Source organism: Stegodyphus dumicola, chromosome 11 (assembly GCF_044657685.1).
Source record: "Stegodyphus dumicola isolate Sdum_Otavi_A_Nest chromosome 11, ASM4465768v1".
Taxonomy (NCBI): domain Eukaryota; kingdom Metazoa; phylum Arthropoda; class Arachnida; order Araneae; family Eresidae; genus Stegodyphus; species Stegodyphus dumicola.
In genome coordinates this window covers 165,623,834-165,644,983 of record NC_140778.1, presented here as the reverse complement: position 1 = coordinate 165,644,983, position 21,150 = coordinate 165,623,834, and the positions used below count along the sequence as shown (strand labels likewise).

At 48.1% G+C, this 21,150-nt stretch overlaps 3 pseudogenes; all 3 read left to right on the top strand.

Moving 5' to 3' along the window:
* Positions 1-3,694: 3,694 nt before the first annotated feature.
* LOC146994530 (U2 spliceosomal RNA) lies at positions 3,695-3,872 on the top strand (annotated as a pseudogene).
* Positions 3,873-11,399: 7,527 nt separating this feature from the next.
* On the top strand, positions 11,400-11,577 carry LOC146994529 (U2 spliceosomal RNA; annotated as a pseudogene).
* A 7,526-nt stretch (positions 11,578-19,103) lies between these two features.
* Positions 19,104-19,281, top strand: LOC146994528 (U2 spliceosomal RNA; annotated as a pseudogene).
* Positions 19,282-21,150: the final 1,869 nt, after the last annotated feature.

Below are 21,150 nucleotides of genomic sequence, written 5' to 3'. Positions count from 1 at the left end.
CCCAAGGCTTCTTCATCCCTCTTCGGCCGCTCCTCCTGCTCCAGTGTTGACTTCTGCCTCGCCTGCTGCCTCCTCCTCCCTTGCTGTTGTTCCTCCAGATTGCCTCGTCTCTGCATTTCCTTCCTCATCATCGTCACCTGCTCATGACACAGTCTTCTGCCGACTTCTCCGCTTCCGAGTTTCCTGATGTCAACCTTCATGAGGTTGTCCCCGTTGTGGCCGCTGATGACCCTGCTCGTATTCCTCCTGCTGACGAAATTCCTGTCACAGAGCCTGCTCTCCTGAACTTCTGGGATTCCCTGCACAGCTTTTCTTCTGGGATTACTGACGACGACGCTTGGGACTCCTTTGAGGTCTGCTTTCTGAACGTCACGGAGTCTGCCTCAGAAATTGTCAAGCTCCCTCCACCTTCTCCTCCTGCGCCTGGTTCTCCGCGCCCGGTCAACACCTCTAACCCTCGGGTCATTCAACGTTTATACCGGAGAAATCGTCGCAGAGCCATCCGTCTCCTTTCCTCTGACTGCTCTCCTCCTTGCTCCATTCCTGCAGAAGAGATTGCCCTCGAATTCTCCTCAAGGTACTCCGCCAGGGACTCCGACTCCTCTATCTTCACTACCTGTATATCGGAACGTCCTCCTCTCGATTTGTCTCCTTTCTCTCCTGCCGAGGTTCTTGCCAAGCTTCGCTCCTGTGAGAACTCTGCGCCCGGCCCTGACCGCCTCTCGTATGCCCACTGGCGAGACGCTGATCCAGACTGCAAGATCTTGTGTGAGATATTCAACATCTGTCTTCGCTTCCGGCGTGTTCCGTCTTCATGGAAATCTTCCCGCTCGTTCCTCATCTTCAAGAAAGGGGACCCGTCGGTGATTGACAACTGGAGGCCAATTGCCCTCAGTTCTTCTATTTCTCGCCTTTTCTCTGGATGTCTCGCGAAACGGCTCACCCACTGGTTATGTGACGAGTTTCTCCACCCCTCCCAGAAAGGATTCATGCCGCACGATGGGGTTCTTGAGCACAACTTCATCGTCCAGCAACAGTTCCAGCTTGCCCGTAGGATGAAGTCTGAGCTCTGTCTGGCCTCTCTCGACATTGCCAACGCCTTCCGCTCGATCCCGCACTCTGCGATCTTCACAGCACTTCTCACGTCTGGTGTCGGGGAGGACTTCGTCTCCTTAATCCAAGACCTCTACAGGAATTCCTCTACCTGCTTCCTCTCTTCCGACGGTGCTTCTGGCCATGTAGACATCAATGCCGGTGTTCGTCAGGGGTGTCCCTTGAGCGGCCTCCTGTTTAACCTGGCCATTGATCCTGTTCTCCGCTCTGTTGGCTCTTCTCCTTCCTCGCCTCGTGTCCTCGCCTTCGCTGATGACGTCCTCCTGCTCGCTCCTTCTCCCAACATTCTTCAGGATGACCTGGATCACATTTCTGACGTCTTCTCTCGTCTTGGTCTCCAGCTTAATCCCGGTAAATGCCACATATTTCACCTTGATGCTTCTCGCCCTGCTAGGGTGCGTCCGACCGTCTTCTACCTGGATGGCATCCCTATCCACGCCCTCGGTGATGGTGATCAATTCCGTTTCCTCGGCAAACCCGTGGGCTTCCACCTTCCACCTCTCCGTGCTCAGCTACGTGATTTCTTGATCCTGGCTAAGAAGATTATGGACTCGAAGCTCGCTCCGTGGCAACGCCTGGATGCACTGAAGACTTTCTTTTTTCCCTCTCTCCTCTTCTTCATGAAGACTTCGCAGCACGCAAAGGGAGACTGGAGAAAGATTGACGATTTTCTGCGTCCTGCCCTCAAGAAGACCCTGAATCTTCCTCCCGAGGCTTCTAACAACTATCTCTTTATGGCCTTTCCGGCAAAGGTGCCCTCGGCATTCCACTCGCTGCGGAGGATTCAGACATCGCTGCTGTCGACTCTGCTTTCAAGCTGCTTTGCGCTAGAGATCCCTTTGTTCGTGCTTCCGCCTGGGATGATCTAACCTCCTTCGTCCGTGCACGCATCGGATTCGCTCCTTCTCCTGAGTTAGTGGCACAGTTCCTGTCTGCATCCGACGAAGCTCCCTTTGCCGCCTCTTGCAATTCCATCTCCTCTACGTAGTCTGCCTCAAGGTCCGCATCTCGGCTTCTCAAGATTGTTTGGACTATCGATGCTGGTGGGTCTCCCTCTATTTCCTGTGGTCCTAACACCATCTTCCCGAGCCAAAAGCACACCATCTTCCGGGCCTTCCGGACCCTAAGACGGGCTACCCGTATTAGAGATCTGTCCCTCCTCCCGAACCAGGGTAAGGCTATTGAATGTGTTGCCGTCTCGCGCTCGAGCTCGCACTTCTTCAGAGAGGGGTTCTTCACGCGCTTCGCGGACTGGAGATTTGTTCACCGTGCCAGGCTGAACCTGGTACCTCTCAATGCCTGCAAGCCCTGGGACCATTCACGCCGTGGATGTCGCCGTTGCAACTTCAGTGAAGAAACGCTCCCACATGTCCTCAACCACTGTATGCGTTACTCTTCCATCTTCCAACGACGTCACAATGCTGTGGTTGAACGGGTGAAGAAGGCCGCGAGTGGGCGCTGGGATGTGCTCTTCTGCAACCAAGTCTTCCCTGGTACTTCTCTCCGCCCCGATCTGGTTCTTTACAAAGGCTCCTCCGCTCTGGTAATCGACGTCACCATCCCGTTCGAGAATAGGCTTGCTGCTTTTTCTTCCGCCAGAGAGGAAAAGATTTCTAAGTATCGGCCGGTTGTTGAGCTGCTCCAGAGAGATTACACCGATGTCCAGATCGATCCCATCATCATTGGTTCTCTCGGCTCTTGGGACGACAACAATGACAGAGTGCTACGTAGGCTGTGCAGCAACAAATATGGAAACCTTTTAAAGAAACTCGCAGTTAGCGAAACCATTAAATTTTCTAGGGATATATATGTTGAACACCTCACTGGAATAAAACAATCCTAAATAGACACTGTTGGACTCAGTGACTGGTTTTCAATATGCGATCATTGGATAACATTTGTATAAAGGACCTTCACGGCTAAGTAAATTTTGTAAATTTTGTAAATATGTATATATCTCCCACATCAAATAAATATGAAATCTAAAATCGCACTGTGTGCGTTGTTGGTATAACATGCCATGGTCTTACCAACACTATGTAAAATGGCAAGAAACATTGAACAATAAAAAATTTTTCCCGTTCCATCCCGTCACCATCCCGTTTGAGAATAGGCTTGCTGCTTTTTCTTCCGCCAGAGAGGAAAAGATTTCCAAGTATCGCCCGGTTGTTGAGCTGCTCAGGAGAGATTACACCGATGTCCAGATCCATCCCATCATCATTGGTTCTTTCGGCTCTTGGGACGACAAGAATGACAGAGTGCTACGTAGGCTGTGCAGCAACAAATATGGAAACCTTTTAAAGAAACTCGCAGTTAGCGAAACCATTAAATTTTCTAGGGATATATATGTTGAACACCTCACTGGAATAAAACAATCCTAAATAGACACTGTTGGACTCAGTGACTGGTTTTCAATATGCGATCATTATATAACATTTGTATAAAGGACCTTCACGGCTAAGTAAATTTTGTAAATATGTATATATCTCCCATATCAAATAAATATGAAATCTAAAATCGCACTGTGTGCGTTGTTGGTATAACATGCCATGGTCTTACCAACACTATGTAAAATGGCAAGAAACATTGAACAATAAAAAATTTTTCTGTTCTTATCAGCTTAATATCTGATACGACGTCGACATGACGTCAAGATATTAAACTAATTTTTGCAGATAGGCTTGTGGTTAGGAATTTATTCCGCCCTCGCCACGGGTTGGCCTGCTATGGCACTACTTGCAGGATACGGCCCACAATATATCCAAAAAGCAGAAACTTCACTCCCCCACTGCATCCTCAGGAAAACGTTTTTTGAAATGGCCCCTTCAAATTTCAGAAAACCGAAGATCTAACAACATCATACCTTTGTACGAGTGTGCCGCGACCTGCCTTTTTTTTAACTTGATATTGCTCGGGCCCCTCGTTCTTTTCCTCGGAATGGGAACATTCTGGAGCCTCGGGTTTAACCCTCGTCCTTTTCCAATGTCAAGTTCTGGTTTCTGTAAATACGAAGTTTTTTTCGTATTTACAGAAATCCCATAAAATCCACATTTTCATCCCGTACGCAGAAAACTTACTCATTCTGCCTGACTGATTCAAGGAACATCGGCCTCGAAATATTACTCAAATTTCATTAGCAGTAACATTTTTGTCTCACTTCGTGTAAGTTTGAGAGAATTCCTATTCACATTTGCCAGATCTTTCAAACTACAGCGCGCGTATACACATTGCTTCCTTCAACACACGAGCCATTTTATTGTAAATAACTCTCGAAAGGGTGTAAAATCTTTGTAGGCACACTGCAGCAACAAAGACTTTTCTGTCTGTTTCCTAATGTTTTGTTTTGATTCTCTGTATGATTTAAAAACGCCAGCTAATTGTAATGGTCTACAATTATTGTTACGGATTGTTGTATTTATGTTTTTATTCATTCATTCATTCATTTATTTTGTTGGCACATTAATATTAACAAACTTGGGAAAATGCCAATAGATGGCTGCACTATGCAGGAAGCACTTTATTCTGAGTTTTGAGATGGCTTGCCCGCCGCTAGTGTGGAAGTGTAGAATACAAAGTAATCATTAATTGTAAAGTAAAAAGTACTGTTTGATTGTACATATTACAAATTAATTTGTAAAGTGTTTTTTGTAATTTTTCTGTTTGTTTAATTGTTTTAAGGTCCTAATATTTCACTCTGTGTTTTCAACTGCAACGTTTGAACTGAAGAGAGAGAGGGTATCCTCTGTATTATATCACTGTCTTTATATCTTATGTAACCTCAAATTTCCATTATGTATCAACAAACCGCACTGCGTGCGTTATTGAAAGACGTGCCATGGTCCCTCAATACTCTTGTAAAATGGCATGTATAATTTGTAAATAAAAAATTTCTGTTCTTATCAGCTTAATTTGCCGGTTTGATTTATTTTTATAGGTTCACCGGTGGATATGCTGATAGAGTATTTGCCTCCTCCGGAGGACGGAGCTGAAGGCGGAGCCAAGGTGGATCTTTGGTAAGTTTTCCTTTATTTTTCCTCTCATTTCTCCTACTGATGCTTGATGGGTTGGTGACCTTTACTTGCGTCAGTAGGAATCTTTCCTTTCCCTGTGAGCGTGCAGGTGTCTTTTCCCGCTTTCACTGAACTAGCCGTTTTCGGTTAATCCATGTGATGGGCGAGGTCTAACTTTTTCTACCTCTTTCCTGTCTATTCTTGCTCTTCTTAAGTATTTTTTCGCTATTTAGTGTTAAAATACTTTCGTTGAGCCCTTATTTTTTCCTTTCCACAAACTCACTATTATGGTGGGCGTGGTCTTTCCTTTATTTTATATCTATCTCTTTCCTCTTTCTGGTATCGTTTGTTTCGTTTTATTTATTTTTCCCATGTCCAGGTTAGGTTCGAACTAACTGGTTGGATTTTATGCTTACTCGGATTAGTGTTCCGGAGTAGCCGTGAGCCCTTAGCCTGTGTTCTGCCACAGGTCAGGGATCGAGTAAGCTTCCGATTACCCACCCATGTGAAAAGGACACCCGGCTGGGTGCGGCCTTTAGTGGGGCGTAATCTTCCAAGTCCTGGTCATCGTCTTTGCTTTCCTGTCAATGGTTTTTCCTTTCGATCATTTAGTCTCGGTAGGTGCCTCGACCCCCAGTTCGTCGTGGGTCCAGGGACTTACCTCCATTGGTATCCTTGCAGACAGGCCACTCGGCTGAGTGTATCCTTAGCTCGACACCAATTTCCTTCCGAATCGGCTAGTTGCACGCGCTAGTTTCTCCGCCTACCCCGGTCATGTTTTTTTTCTACCAGAGCCACCGAATCTTCTGCAAAGACTCTTGCTCTCCATTCTCGCTTTGATCTTGCCAATTGCCAATTAGCAGTATTACTAATTATTTGTACTCTCGATTTCGAGCTCTATTTTCAGATGTCAGAGTCACCCGGCTTGCCATGCATTCCTGTGTCTCCACGGCCGCCTCGGATACCGTCGCCGACTACTGGTCTCCCTCCGATGCCACCTGTCCTTGGTGGACTGCCACAGAGTGTTGGATGCCCCGATGGATCGCTGGACATGACGCCACACAGACGTCTGAGCCATTTGCACGCTTCGGGTCACTCCTCCGTGATGACAACGCGGTCTGGTAGTCTTCACCCAGCTCCTGCTCCACGTCGCCACATCTCTGCCTCTGCTGTTCCCTCTGGTCCTCCTCTGCTGAGAAATGGTTCCCTGTGCCAGATGCTCTCCATCATATCTGCCAGGACGTCTGCCTCCTCTCGCATCTGCAATGATGTCTTCGCTTCCTGCTCCCGGACTTCGCCTCCTCCGGAAATGCTCTCTGCACCGCTCGTGCCTCTTACTTCGCCTCCTTCCTTACCTTCTCCTGGCTCCATCCTTGCTACTGCTGCCCCTTCTTCAGATTCCCCAGTGTGTCACCACACAAGGTCACGTGCTGCTGCTGGACACTCCTGCGCGCACACTTCTCCGACTAAGTCTCCTGTTCCTACTTGCTCGATCTGCCACTTCTGCTTCTCCTTCGGGTAGTCCAAGAGTTCGTTCGCCGTCCTCTGCGATCTCTGTTGATGGAACTCCTAGTGCTTCCTCCTCTCCTGTTCCTGCTCCTGCAACTTCTGGCGACAGAGCGTCTTTCCTAGATTCCGACGATTCTGCATCTATGCGGGGTGTCTCCTTCACGCCCGGCTTCTGGTAATTCTCCTCCCGCTGCCGTGCCCGCGTCTCCTGGTGTCTCCACTTGCTCTTCTCCGGTTGACTGTCCGACGTGTGGTAAGTCGTTCCTCAACAAGAGACAGCTACGCTTTCACCGCTTCCGCCGTCATCGCCTTGCTCCTCCTCCCTCCTCTCCTGGTGCTGCTGACTTCTCTACCACTGGCCATCCGCAGCTTCCGTCTACTTCTCTTCAGGCCTCGCCGCCTCCTTCCAATGCTACATCTTCAGGCGCTCCTATTCCTTCTACTACCTGCCGCGAGGGTTCCACGCTCCATCTCGTCTTTCCTGTAAGCGAATTCTTCATGTGCACAGAGCCCAATTGCAGCCTCCTGTTCCGCTCCAACTCCTAGTCCTGTATGAAGAGATCCCTCACCAGACACCTTCTCCAGGAACATCTGACCCCCATTTCTTCATGTATGAAATGGTGCAGCCTTTGCAACTCCCGGCTAGCCAACAAGGTATCTGTCCATGCCTGTTTCCGCACCTCTCCTCCCGTCATCTCCACTGGTGCCTCTTTCCGCTGGAAGTGCACAGTTTGTCCGTTCTCCTGTCCTTCCCGGAAAGGGTTATTCAACCACTCCGAATTCCACCGGCGTGCTGAGAGGAACTCTTCCATTGACCACGACATTCCTCTTCCTGCTCCTGTGCCACAGCGACAGCCGCACCCTCCACCTGGTGCCTCTTCTTCACCCGCTGATGTGTCCTCCAGATCTCCGGCTACGTCCGCTCCAGCTCCTCCCGTGACTTCTGTGGACGCTCCTTCTTCACCTGCTCCAGTCCCATCTCCTTGCTCTTCCGATTCGTCTGCTGTATCGGCCTCTCACTCCCTGCCTCCTTCTCCTCATGACGTCTCCAGGACTACTCCTAATGCTCCTCGCCCAAGGCTTCTTCATCCCTCTTCGGCCGCTCCTCCTGCTCCAGTGTTGACTTCTGCCTCGCCTGCTGCCTCCTCCTCCCTTGCTGTTGTTCCTCCAGATTGCCTCGTCTCTGCATTTCCTTCCTCATCATCGTCACCTGCTCATGACACAGTCTTCTGCCGACTTCTCCGCTTCCGAGTTTCCTGATGTCAACCTTCATGAGGTTGTCCCCGTTGTGGCCGCTGATGACCCTGCTCGTATTCCTCCTGCTGACGAAATTCCTGTCACAGAGCCTGCTCTCCTGAACTTCTGGGATTCCCTGCACAGCTTTTCTTCTGGGATTACTGACGACGACGCTTGGGACTCCTTTGAGGTCTGCTTTCTGAACGTCACGGAGTCTGCCTCAGAAATTGTCAAGCTCCCTCCACCTTCTCCTCCTGCGCCTGGTTCTCCGCGCCCGGTCAACACCTCTAACCCTCGGGTCATTCAACGTTTATACCGGAGAAATCGTCGCAGAGCCATCCGTCTCCTTTCCTCTGACTGCTCTCCTCCTTGCTCCATTCCTGCAGAAGAGATTGCCCTCGAATTCTCCTCAAGGTACTCCGCCAGGGACTCCGACTCCTCTATCTTCACTACCTGTATATCGGAACGTCCTCCTCTCGATTTGTCTCCTTTCTCTCCTGCCGAGGTTCTTGCCAAGCTTCGCTCCTGTGAGAACTCTGCGCCCGGCCCTGACCGCCTCTCGTATGCCCACTGGCGAGACGCTGATCCAGACTGCAAGATCTTGTGTGAGATATTCAACATCTGTCTTCGCTTCCGGCGTGTTCCGTCTTCATGGAAATCTTCCCGCTCGTTCCTCATCTTCAAGAAAGGGGACCCGTCGGTGATTGACAACTGGAGGCCAATTGCCCTCAGTTCTTCTATTTCTCGCCTTTTCTCTGGATGTCTCGCGAAACGGCTCACCCACTGGTTATGTGACGAGTTTCTCCACCCCTCCCAGAAAGGATTCATGCCGCACGATGGGGTTCTTGAGCACAACTTCATCGTCCAGCAACAGTTCCAGCTTGCCCGTACGATGAAGTCTGAGCTCTGTCTGGCCTCTCTCGACATTGCCAACGCCTTCCGCTCGATCTCGCACTCTGCGATCTTCACAGCACTTCTCACGTCTGGTGTCGGGGAGGACTTCGTCTCCTTAATCCAAGACCTCTACAGGAATTCCTCTACCTGCTTCCTCTCTTCCGACGGTGCTTCTGGCCATGTAGACATCAATGCCGGTGTTCGTCAGGGGTGTCCCTTGAGCGGCCTCCTGTTTAACCTGGCCATTGATCCTGTTCTCCGCTCTGTTGGCTCTTCTCCTTCCTCGCCTCGTGTCCTCGCCTTCGCTGATGACGTCCTCCTGCTCGCTCCTTCTCCCAACATTCTTCAGGATGACCTGGATCACATTTCTGACGTCTTCTCTCGTCTTGGTCTCCAGCTTAATCCCGGTAAATGCCACATATTTCACCTTGATGCTTCTCGCCCTGCTAGGGTGCGTCCGACCGTCTTCTACCTGGATGGCATCCCTATCCACGCCCTCGGTGATGGTGATCAATTCCGTTTCCTCGGCAAACCCGTGGGCTTCCACCTTCCACCTCTCCGTGCTCAGCTACGTGATTTCTTGATCCTGGCTAAGAAGATTATGGACTCGAAGCTCGCTCCGTGGCAACGCCTGGATGCACTGAAGACTTTCTTTTTTCCCTCTCTCCTCTTCTTCATGAAGACTTCGCAGCACGCAAAGGGAGACTGGAGAAAGATTGACGATTTTCTGCGTCCTGCCCTCAAGAAGACCCTGAATCTTCCTCCCGAGGCTTCTAACAACTATCTCTTTATGGCCTTTCCGGCAAAGGTGCCCTCGGCATTCCACTCGCTGCGGAGGATTCAGACATCGCTGCTGTCGACTCTGCTTTCAAGCTGCTTTGCGCTAGAGATCCCTTTGTTCGTGCTTCCGCCTGGGATGATCTAACCTCCTTCGTCCGTGCACGCATCGGATTCGCTCCTTCTCCTGAGTTAGTGGCACAGTTCCTGTCTGCATCCGACGAAGCTCCCTTTGCCGCCTCTTGCAATTCCATCTCCTCTACGTAGTCTGCCTCAAGGTCCGCATCTCGGCTTCTCAAGATTGTTTGGACTATCGATGCTGGTGGGTCTCCCTCTATTTCCTGTGGTCCTAACACCATCTTCCCGAGCCAAAAGCACACCATCTTCCGGGCCTTCCGGACCCTAAGACGGGCTACCCGTATTAGAGATCTGTCCCTCCTCCCGAACCAGGGTAAGGCTATTGAATGTGTTGCCGTCTCGCGCTCGAGCTCGCACTTCTTCAGAGAGGGGTTCTTCACGCGCTTCGCGGACTGGAGATTTGTTCACCGTGCCAGGCTGAACCTGGTACCTCTCAATGCCTGCAAGCCCTGGGACCATTCACGCCGTGGATGTCGCCGTTGCAACTTCAGTGAAGAAACGCTCCCACATGTCCTCAACCACTGTATGCGTTACTCTTCCATCTTCCAACGACGTCACAATGCTGTGGTTGAACGGGTGAAGAAGGCCGCGAGTGGGCGCTGGGATGTGCTCTTCTGCAACCAAGTCTTCCCTGGTACTTCTCTCCGCCCCGATCTGGTTCTTTACAAAGGCTCCTCCGCTCTGGTAATCGACGTCACCATCCCGTTCGAGAATAGGCTTGCTGCTTTTTCTTCCGCCAGAGAGGAAAAGATTTCTAAGTATCGGCCGGTTGTTGAGCTGCTCAGGAGAGATTACACCGATGTCCAGATCGATCCCATCATCATTGGTTCTCTCGGCTCTTGGGACGACAACAATGACAGAGTGCTACGTAGGCTGTGCAGCAACAAATATGGAAACCTTTTAAAGAAACTCGCAGTTAGCGAAACCATTAAATTTTCTAGGGATATATATGTTGAACACCTCACTGGAATAAAACAATCCTAAATAGACACTGTTGGACTCAGTGACTGGTTTTCAATATGCGATCATTGGATAACATTTGTATAAAGGACCTTCACGGCTAAGTAAATTTTGTAAATTTTGTAAATATGTATATATCTCCCACATCAAATAAATATGAAATCTAAAATCGCACTGTGTGCGTTGTTGGTATAACATGCCATGGTCTTACCAACACTATGTAAAATGGCAAGAAACATTGAACAATAAAAAATTTTTCCCGTTCCATCCCGTCACCATCCCGTTTGAGAATAGGCTTGCTGCTTTTTCTTCCGCCAGAGAGGAAAAGATTTCCAAGTATCGCCCGGTTGTTGAGCTGCTCAGGAGAGATTACACCGATGTCCAGATCCATCCCATCATCATTGGTTCTTTCGGCTCTTGGGACGACAAGAATGACAGAGTGCTACGTAGGCTGTGCAGCAACAAATATGGAAACCTTTTAAAGAAACTCGCAGTTAGCGAAACCATTAAATTTTCTAGGGATATATATGTTGAACACCTCACTGGAATAAAACAATCCTAAATAGACACTGTTGGACTCAGTGACTGGTTTTCAATATGCGATCATTATATAACATTTGTATAAAGGACCTTCACGGCTAAGTAAATTTTGTAAATATGTATATATCTCCCATATCAAATAAATATGAAATCTAAAATCGCACTGTGTGCGTTGTTGGTATAACATGCCATGGTCTTACCAACACTATGTAAAATGGCAAGAAACATTGAACAATAAAAAATTTTTCTGTTCTTATCAGCTTAATATCTGATACGACGTCGACATGACGTCAAGATATTAAACTAATTTTTGCAGATAGGCTTGTGGTTAGGAATTTATTCCGCCCTCGCCACGGGTTGGCCTGCTATGGCACTACTTGCAGGATACGGCCCACAATATATCCAAAAAGCAGAAACTTCACTCCCCCACTGCATCCTCAGGAAAACGTTTTTTGAAATGGCCCCTTCAAATTTCAGAAAACCGAAGATCTAACAACATCATACCTTTGTACGAGTGTGCCGCGACCTGCCTTTTTTTTAACTTGATATTGCTCGGGCCCCTCGTTCTTTTCCTCGGAATGGGAACATTCTGGAGCCTCGGGTTTAACCCTCGTCCTTTTCCAATGTCAAGTTCTGGTTTCTGTAAATACGAAGTTTTTTTCGTATTTACAGAAATCCCATAAAATCCACATTTTCATCCCGTACGCAGAAAACTTACTCATTCTGCCTGACTGATTCAAGGAACATCGGCCTCGAAATATTACTCAAATTTCATTAGCAGTAACATTTTTGTCTCACTTCGTGTAAGTTTGAGAGAATTCCTATTCACATTTGCCAGATCTTTCAAACTACAGCGCGCGTATACACATTGCTTCCTTCAACACACGAGCCATTTTATTGTAAATAACTCTCGAAAGGGTGTAAAATCTTTGTAGGCACACTGCAGCAACAAAGACTTTTCTGTCTGTTTCCTAATGTTTTGTTTTGATTCTCTGTATGATTTAAAAACGCCAGCTAATTGTAATGGTCTACAATTATTGTTACGGATTGTTGTATTTATGTTTTTATTCATTCATTCATTCATTTATTTTGTTGGCACATTAATATTAACAAACTTGGGAAAATGCCAATAGATGGCTGCACTATGCAGGAAGCAGTTTATTCTGAGTTTTGAGATGGCTTGCCCGCCGCTAGTGTGGAAGTGTAGAATACAAAGTAATCATTAATTGTAAAGTAAAAAGTACTGTTTGATTGTACATATTACAAATTAATTTGTAAAGTGTTTTTTGTAATTTTTCTGTTTGTTTAATTGTTTTAAGGTCCTAATATTTCACTCTGTGTTTTCAACTGCAACGTTTGAACTGAAGAGAGAGAGAGTATCCTCTGTATTATATCACTGTCTTTATATCTTATGTAACCTCAAATTTCCATTATGTATCAACAAACCGCACTGCGTGCGTTATTGAAAGACGTGCCATGGTCTCTCAATACTCTTGTAAAATGGCATGTATAATTTGTAAATAAAAAATTTCTGTTCTTATCAGCTTAATTTGCCGGTTTGATTTATTTTTATAGGTTCACCGGTGGATATGCTGATAGAGTATTTGCCTCATCCGGAGGACGGAGCTGAAGGCGGAGCCAAGGTGGATCTTTGGTAAGTTTTGCTTTATTTTTCCTCTCATTTCTCCTACTGATGCTTGATGGGTTGGTGACCTTTACTTGCGTCAGTAGGAATCTTTCCTTTCCCTGTGAGCGTGCAGGTGTCTTTTCCCGCTTTCACTGAACTAGCCGTTTTCGGTTAATCCATGTGATGGGCGAGGTCTAACTTTTTCTACCTCTTTCCTGTCTATTCTTGCTCTTCTTAAGTATTTTTTCGCTATTTAGTGTTAAAATACTTTCGTTGAGCCCTTATTTTTTCCTTTCCACAAACTCACTATTATGGTGGGCGTGGTCTTTCCTTTATTTCATATCTATCTCTTTCCTCTTTCTGGTATCGTTTGTTTCGTTTTATTTATTTTTCCCATGTCCAGGTTAGGTTCGAACTAACTGGTTGGATTTTATGCTTACTCGGATTAGTGTTCCGGAGTAGCCGTGAGCCCTTAGCCTGTGTTCTGCCACAGGTCAGGGATCGAGTAAGCTTCCGATTACCCATCCATGTGAAAAGGACACCCGGCTGGGTGCGGCCTTTAGTGGGGCGTAATCTTCCAAGTCCTGGTCATCGTCTTTGCTTTCCTGTCAATGGTTTTTCCTTTCGATCATTTAGTCTCGGTAGGTGCCTCGACCCCCAGTTCGTCGTGGGTCCAGGGACTTACCTCCATTGGTATCCTTGCAGACAGGCCACTCGGCTGAGTGTATCCTTAGCTCGACACCAATTTCCTTCCGAATCGGCTAGTTGCACGCGCTAGTTTCTCCGCCTACCCCGGTCATGTTTTTTTTCTACCAGAGCCACCGAATCTTCTGCAAAGACTCTTGCTCTCCATTCTCGCTTTGATCTTGCCAATTGCCAATTAGCAGTATTACTAATTATTTGTACTCTCGATTTCGAGCTCTATTTTCAGATGTCAGAGTCACCCGGCTTGCCATGCATTCCTGTGTCTCACGGCCGCCTCGAATACCGTCGCCGACTACTGGTCTCCCTCCGATGCCACCTGTCCTTGGTGGACTGCCACAGAGTGTTGGATGCCCCGATGGATCGCTGGACATGACGCCACACAGACGTCTGAGCCATTTGCACGCTTCGGGTCACTCCTCCGTGATGACAACGCGGTCTGGTAGTCTTCACCCAGCTCCTGCTCCACGTCGCCACATCTCTGCCTCTGCTGTTCCCTCTGGTCCTCCTCTGCTGAGAAATGGTTCCCTGTGCCAGATGCTCTCCATCATATCTGCCAGGACGTCTGCCTCCTCTCGCATCTGCAATGATGTCTTCGCTTCCTGCTCCCGGACTTCGCCTCCTCCGGAAATGCTCTCTGCACCGCTCGTGCCTCTTACTTCGCCTCCTTCCTTACCTTCTCCTGGCTCCATCCTTGCTACTGCTGCCCCTTCTTCAGATTCCCCAGTGTGTCACCACACAAGGTCACGTGCTGCTGCTGGACACTCCTGCGCGCACACTTCTCCGACTAAGTCTCCTGTTCCTACTTGCTCGATCTGCCACTTCTGCTTCTCCTTCGGGTAGTCCAAGAGTTCGTTCGCCGTCCTCTGCGATCTCTGTTGATGGAACTCCTAGTGCTTCCTCCTCTCCTGTTCCTGCTCCTGCAACTTCTGGCGACAGAGCGTCTTTCCTAGATTCCGACGATTCTGCATCTATGCGGGGTGTCTCCTTCACGCCCGGCTTCTGGTAATTCTCCTCCCGCTGCCGTGCCCGCGTCTCCTGGTGTCTCCACTTGCTCTTCTCCGGTTGACTGTCCGACGTGTGGTAAGTCGTTCCTCAACAAGAGACAGCTACGCTTTCACCGCTTCCGCCGTCATCGCCTTGCTCCTCCTCCCTCCTCTCCTGGTGCTGCTGACTTCTCTACCACTGGCCATCCGCAGCTTCCGTCTACTTCTCTTCAGGCCTCGCCGCCTCCTTCCAATGCTACATCTTCAGGCGCTCCTATTCCTTCTACTACCTGCCGCGAGGGTTCCACGCTCCATCTCGTCTTTCCTGTAAGCGAATTCTTCATGTGCACAGAGCCCAATTGCAGCCTCCTGTTCCGCTCCAACTCCTAGTCCTGTATGAAGAGATCCCTCACCAGACACCTTCTCCAGGAACATCTGACCCCCATTTCTTCATGTATGAAATGGTGCAGCCTTTGCAACTCCCGGCTAGCCAACAAGGTATCTGTCCATGCCTGTTTCCGCACCTCTCCTCCCGTCATCTCCACTGGTGCCTCTTTCCGCTGGAAGTGCACAGTTTGTCCGTTCTCCTGTCCTTCCCGGAAAGGGTTATTCAACCACTCCGAATTCCACCGGCGTGCTGAGAGGAACTCTTCCATTGACCACGACATTCCTCTTCCTGCTCCTGTGCCACAGCGACAGCCGCACCCTCCACCTGGTGCCTCTTCTTCACCCGCTGATGTGTCCTCCAGATCTCCGGCTACGTCCGCTCCAGCTCCTCCCGTGACTTCTGTGGACGCTCCTTCTTCACCTGCTCCAGTCCCATCTCCTTGCTCTTCCGATTCGTCTGCTGTATCGGCCTCTCACTCCCTGCCTCCTTCTCCTCATGACGTCTCCAGGACTACTCCTAATGCTCCTCGCCCAAGGCTTCTTCATCCCTCTTCGGCCGCTCCTCCTGCTCCAGTGTTGACTTCTGCCTCGCCTGCTGCCTCCTCCTCCCTTGCTGTTGTTCCTCCAGATTGCCTCGTCTCTGCATTTCCTTCCTCATCATCGTCACCTGCTCATGACACAGTCTTCTGCCGACTTCTCCGCTTCCGAGTTTCCTGATGTCAACCTTCATGAGGTTGTCCCCGTTGTGGCCGCTGATGACCCTGCTCGTATTCCTCCTGCTGACGAAATTCCTGTCACAGAGCCTGCTCTCCTGAACTTCTGGGATTCCCTGCACAGCTTTTCTTCTGGGATTACTGACGACGACGCTTGGGACTCCTTTGAGGTCTGCTTTCTGAACGTCACGGAGTCTGCCTCAGAAATTGTCAAGCTCCCTCCACCTTCTCCTCCTGCGCCTGGTTCTCCGCGCCCGGTCAACACCTCTAACCCTCGGGTCATTCAACGTTTATACCGGAGAAATCGTCGCAGAGCCATCCGTCTCCTTTCCTCTGACTGCTCTCCTCCTTGCTCCATTCCTGCAGAAGAGATTGCCCTCGAATTCTCCTCAAGGTACTCCGCCAGGGACTCCGACTCCTCTATCTTCACTACCTGTATATCGGAACGTCCTCCTCTCGATTTGTCTCCTTTCTCTCCTGCCGAGGTTCTTGCCAAGCTTCGCTCCTGTGAGAACTCTGCGCCCGGCCCTGACCGCCTCTCGTATGCCCACTGGCGAGACGCTGATCCAGACTGCAAGATCTTGTGTGAGATATTCAACATCTGTCTTCGCTTCCGGCGTGTTCCGTCTTCATGGAAATCTTCCCGCTCGTTCCTCATCTTCAAGAAAGGGGACCCGTCGGTGATTGACAACTGGAGGCCAATTGCCCTCAGTTCTTCTATTGCTCGCCTTTTCTCTGGATGTCTCGCGAAACGGCTCACCCACTGGTTATGTGACGAGTTTCTCCACCCCTCACAGAAAGGATTCATGCCGCACGATGGGGTTCTTGAGCACAACTTCATCGTCCAGCAACAGTTCCAGCTTGCCCGTAGGATGAAGTCTGAGCTCTGTCTGGCCTCTCTCGACATTGCCAACGCCTTCCGCTCGATCCCGCACTCTGCGATCTTCACAGCACTTCTCACGTCTGGTGTCGGGGAGGACTTCGTCTCCTTAATCCAAGACCTCTACAGGAATTCCTCTACCTGCTTCCTCTCTTCCGACGGTGCTTCTGGCCATGTAGACATCAATGCCGGTGTTCGTCAGGGGTGTCCCTTGAGCGGCCTCCTGTTTAACCTGGCCATTGATCCTGTTCTCCGCTCTGTTGGCTCTTCTCCTTCCTCGCCTCGTGTCCTCGCCTTCGCTGATGACGTCCTCCTGCTCGCTCCTTCTCCCAACATTCTTCAGGATGACCTGGATCACATTTCTGACGTCTTCTCTCGTCTTGGTCTCCAGCTTAATCCCGGTAAATGCCACATATTTCACCTTGATGCTTCTCGCCCTGCTAGGGTGCGTCCGACCGTCTTCTACCTGGATGGCATCCCTATCCACGCCCTCGGTGATGGTGATCAATTCCGTTTCCTCGGCAAACCCGTGGGCTTCCACCTTCCACCTCTCCGTGCTCAGCTACGTGATTTCTTGATCCTGGCTAAGAAGATTATGGACTCGAAGCTCGCTCCGTGGCAACGCCTGGATGCACTGAAGACTTTCTTTTTTCCCTCTCTCCTCTTCTTCATGAAGACTTCGCAGCACGCAAAGGGAGACTGGAGAAAGATTGACGATTTTCTGCGTCCTGCCCTCAAGAAGACCCTGAATCTTCCTCCCGAGGCTTCTAACAACTATCTCTTTATGGCCTTTCCGGCAAAGGTGCCCTCGGCATTCCACTCGCTGCGGAGGATTCAGACATCGCTGCTGTCGACTCTGCTTTCAAGCTGCTTTGCGCTAGAGATCCCTTTGTTCGTGCTTCCGCCTGGGATGATCTAACCTCCTTCGTCCGTGCACGCATCGGATTCGCTCCTTCTCCTGAGTTAGTGGCACAGTTCCTGTCTGCATCCGACGAAGCTCCCTTTGCCGCCTCTTGCAATTCCATCTCCTCTACGTAGTCTGCCTCAAGGTCCGCATCTCGGCTTCTCAAGATTGTTTGGACTATCGATGCTGGTGGGTCTCCCTCTATTTCCTGTGGTCCTAACACCATCTTCCCGAGCCAAAAGCACACCATCTTCCGGGCCTTCCGGACCCTAAGACGGGCTACCCGTATTAGAGATCTGTCCCTCCTCCCGAACCAGGGTAAGGCTATTGAATGTGTTGCCGTCTCGCGCTCGAGCTCGCACTTCTTCAGAGAGGGGTTCTTCACGCGCTTCGCGGACTGGAGATTTGTTCACCGTGCCAGGCTGAACCTGGTACCTCTCAATGCCTGCAAGCCCTGGGACCATTCACGCCGTGGATGTCGCCGTTGCAACTTCAGTGAAGAAACGCTCCCACATGTCCTCAACCACTGTATGCGTTACTCTTCCATCTTCCAACGACGTCACAATGCTGTGGTTGAACGGGTGAAGAAGGCCGCGAGTGGGCGCTGGGATGTGCTCTTCTGCAACCAAGTCTTCCCTGGTACTTCTCTCCGCCCCGATCTGGTTCTTTACAAAGGCTCCTCCGCTCTGGTAATCGACGTCACCATCCCGTTCGAGAATAGGCTTGCTGCTTTTTCTTCCGCCAGAGAGGAAAAGATTTCTAAGTATCGGCCGGTTGTTGAGCTGCTCAGGAGAGATTACACCGATGTCCAGATCGATCCCATCATCATTGGTTCTCTCGGCTCTTGGGACGACAACAATGACAGAGTGCTACGTAGGCTGTGCAGCAACAAATATGGAAACCTTTTAAAGAAACTCGCAGTTAGCGAAACCATTAAATTTTCTAGGGATATATATGTTGAACACCTCACTGGAATAAAACAATCCTAAATAGACACTGTTGGACTCAGTGACTGGTTTTCAATATGCGATCATTGGATAACATTTGTATAAAGGACCTTCACGGCTAAGTAAATTTTGTAAATTTTGTAAATATGTATATATCTCCCACATCAAATAAATATGAAATCTAAAATCGCACTGTGTGCGTTGTTGGTATAACATGCCATGGTCTTACCAACACTATGTAAAATGGCAAGAAACATTGAACAATAAAAAATTTTTCCCGTTCCATCCCGTCACCATCCCGTTTGAGAATAGGCTTGCTGCTTTTTCTTCCGCCAGAGAGGAAAAGATTTCCAAGTATCGCCCGGTTGTTGAGCTGCTCAGGAGAGATTACACCGATGTCCAGATCCATCCCATCATCATTGGTTCTTTCGGCTCTTGGGACGACAAGAATGACAGAGTGCTACGTAGGCTGTGCAGCAACAAATATGGAAACCTTTTAAAGAAACTCGCAGTTAGCGAAACCATTAAATTTTCTAGGGATATATATGTTGAACACCTCACTGGAATAAAACAATCCTAAATAGACACTGTTGGACTCAGTGACTGGTTTTCAATATGCGATCATTATATAACATTTGTATAAAGGACCTTCACGGCTAAGTAAATTTTGTAAATATGTATATATCTCCCATATCAAATAAATATGAAATCTAAAATCGCACTGTGTGCGTTGTTGGTATAACATGCCATGGTCTTACCAACACTATGTAAAATGGCAAGAAACATTGAACAATAAAAAATTTTTCTGTTCTTATCAGCTTAATATCTGATACGACGTCGACATGACGTCAAGATATTAAACTAATTTTTGCAGATAGGCTTGTGGTTAGGAATTTATTCCGCCCTCGCCACGGGTTGGCCTGCTATGGCACTACTTGCAGGATACGGCCCACAATATATCCAAAAAGCAGAAACTTCACTCCCCCACTGCATCCTCAGGAAAACGTTTTTTGAAATGGCCCCTTCAAATTTCAGAAAACCGAAGATCTAACAACATCATACCTTTGTACGAGTGTGCCGCGACCTGCCTTTTTTTTAACTTGATATTGCTCGGGCCCCTCGTTCTTTTCCTCGGAATGGGAACATTCTGGAGCCTCGGGTTTAACCCTCGTCCTTTTCCAATGTCAAGTTCTGGTTTCTGTAAATACGAAGTTTTTTTCGTATTTACAGAAATCCCATAAAATCCACATTTTCATCCCGTACGCAGAAAACTTACTCATTCTGCCTGACTGATTCAAGGAACATCGGCCTCGAAATATTACTCAAATTTCATTAGCAGTAACATTTTTGTCTCACTTCGTGTAAGTTTGAGAGAATTCCTATTCACATTTGCCAGATCTTTCAAACTACAGCGCGCGTATACACATTGCTTCCTTCAACACACGAGCCATTTTATTGTAAATAACTCTCGAAAGGGTGTAAAATCTTTGTAGGCACACTGCAGCAACAAAGACTTTTCTGTCTGTTTCCTAATGTTTTGTTTTGATTCTCTGTATGATTTAAAAACGCCAGCTAATTGTAATGGTCTACAATTATTGTTACGGATTGTTGTATTTATGTTTTTATTCATTCATTCATTCATTTATTTTGTTGGCACATTAATATTAACAAACTTGGGAAAATGCCAATAGATGGCTGCACTATGCAGGAAGCAGTTTATTCTGAGTTTTGAGATGGCTTGCCCGCCGCTAGTGTGGAAGTGTAGAATACAAAGTAATCATTAATTGTAAAGTAAAAAGTACTGTTTGATTGTACATATTACAAATTAATTTGTAAAGTGTTTTTTGTAATTTTTCTGTTTGTTTAATTGTTTTAAGGTCCTAATATTTCACTCTGTGTTTTCAACTGCAACGTTTGAACTGAAGAGAGAGAGAGTATCCTCTGTATTATATCACTGTCTTTATATCTTATGTAACCTCAAATTTCCATTATGTATCAACAAACCGCACTGCGTGCGTTATTGAAAGACGTGCCATGGTCTCTCAATACTCTTGTAAAATGGCATGTATAATTTGTAAATAAAAAATTTCTGTTCTTATCAGCTTAATTTGCCGGTTTGATTTATTTTTATAGGTTCACCGGTGGATATGCTGATAGAGTATTTGCCTCATCCGGAGGACGGAGCTGAAGGCGGAGCCAAGGTGGATCTTTGGTAAGTTTTGCTTTATTTTTCCTCTCATTTCTCCTACTGATGCTTGATGGGTTGGTGACCTTTACTTGCGTCAGTAGGAATCTTTCCTTTCCCTGTGAGCGTGCAGGTGTCTTTTCCCGCTTTCACTGAACTAGCCGTTTTCGGTTAATCCATGTGATGGGCGAGGTCTAACTTTTTCTACCTCTTTCCTGTCTATTCTTGCTCTTCTTAAGTATTTTTTCGCTATTTAGTGTTAAAATACTTTCGTTGAGCCCTTATTTTTTCCTTTCCACAAACTCACTATTATGGTGGGCGTGGTCTTTCCTTTATTTCATATCTATCTCTTTCCTCTTTCTGGTATCGTTTGTTTCGTTTTATTTATTTTTCCCATGTCCAGGTTAGGTTCGAACTAACTGGTTGGATTTTATGCTTACTCGGATTAGTGTTCCGGAGTAGCCGTGAGCCCTTAGCCTGTGTTCTGCCACAGGTCAGGGATCGAGTAAGCTTCCGATTACCCATCCATGTGAAAAGGACACCCGGCTGGGTGCGGCCTTTAGTGGGGCGTAATCTTCCAAGTCCTGGTCATCGTCTTTGCTTTCCTGTCAATGGTTTTTCCTTTCGATCATTTAGTCTCGG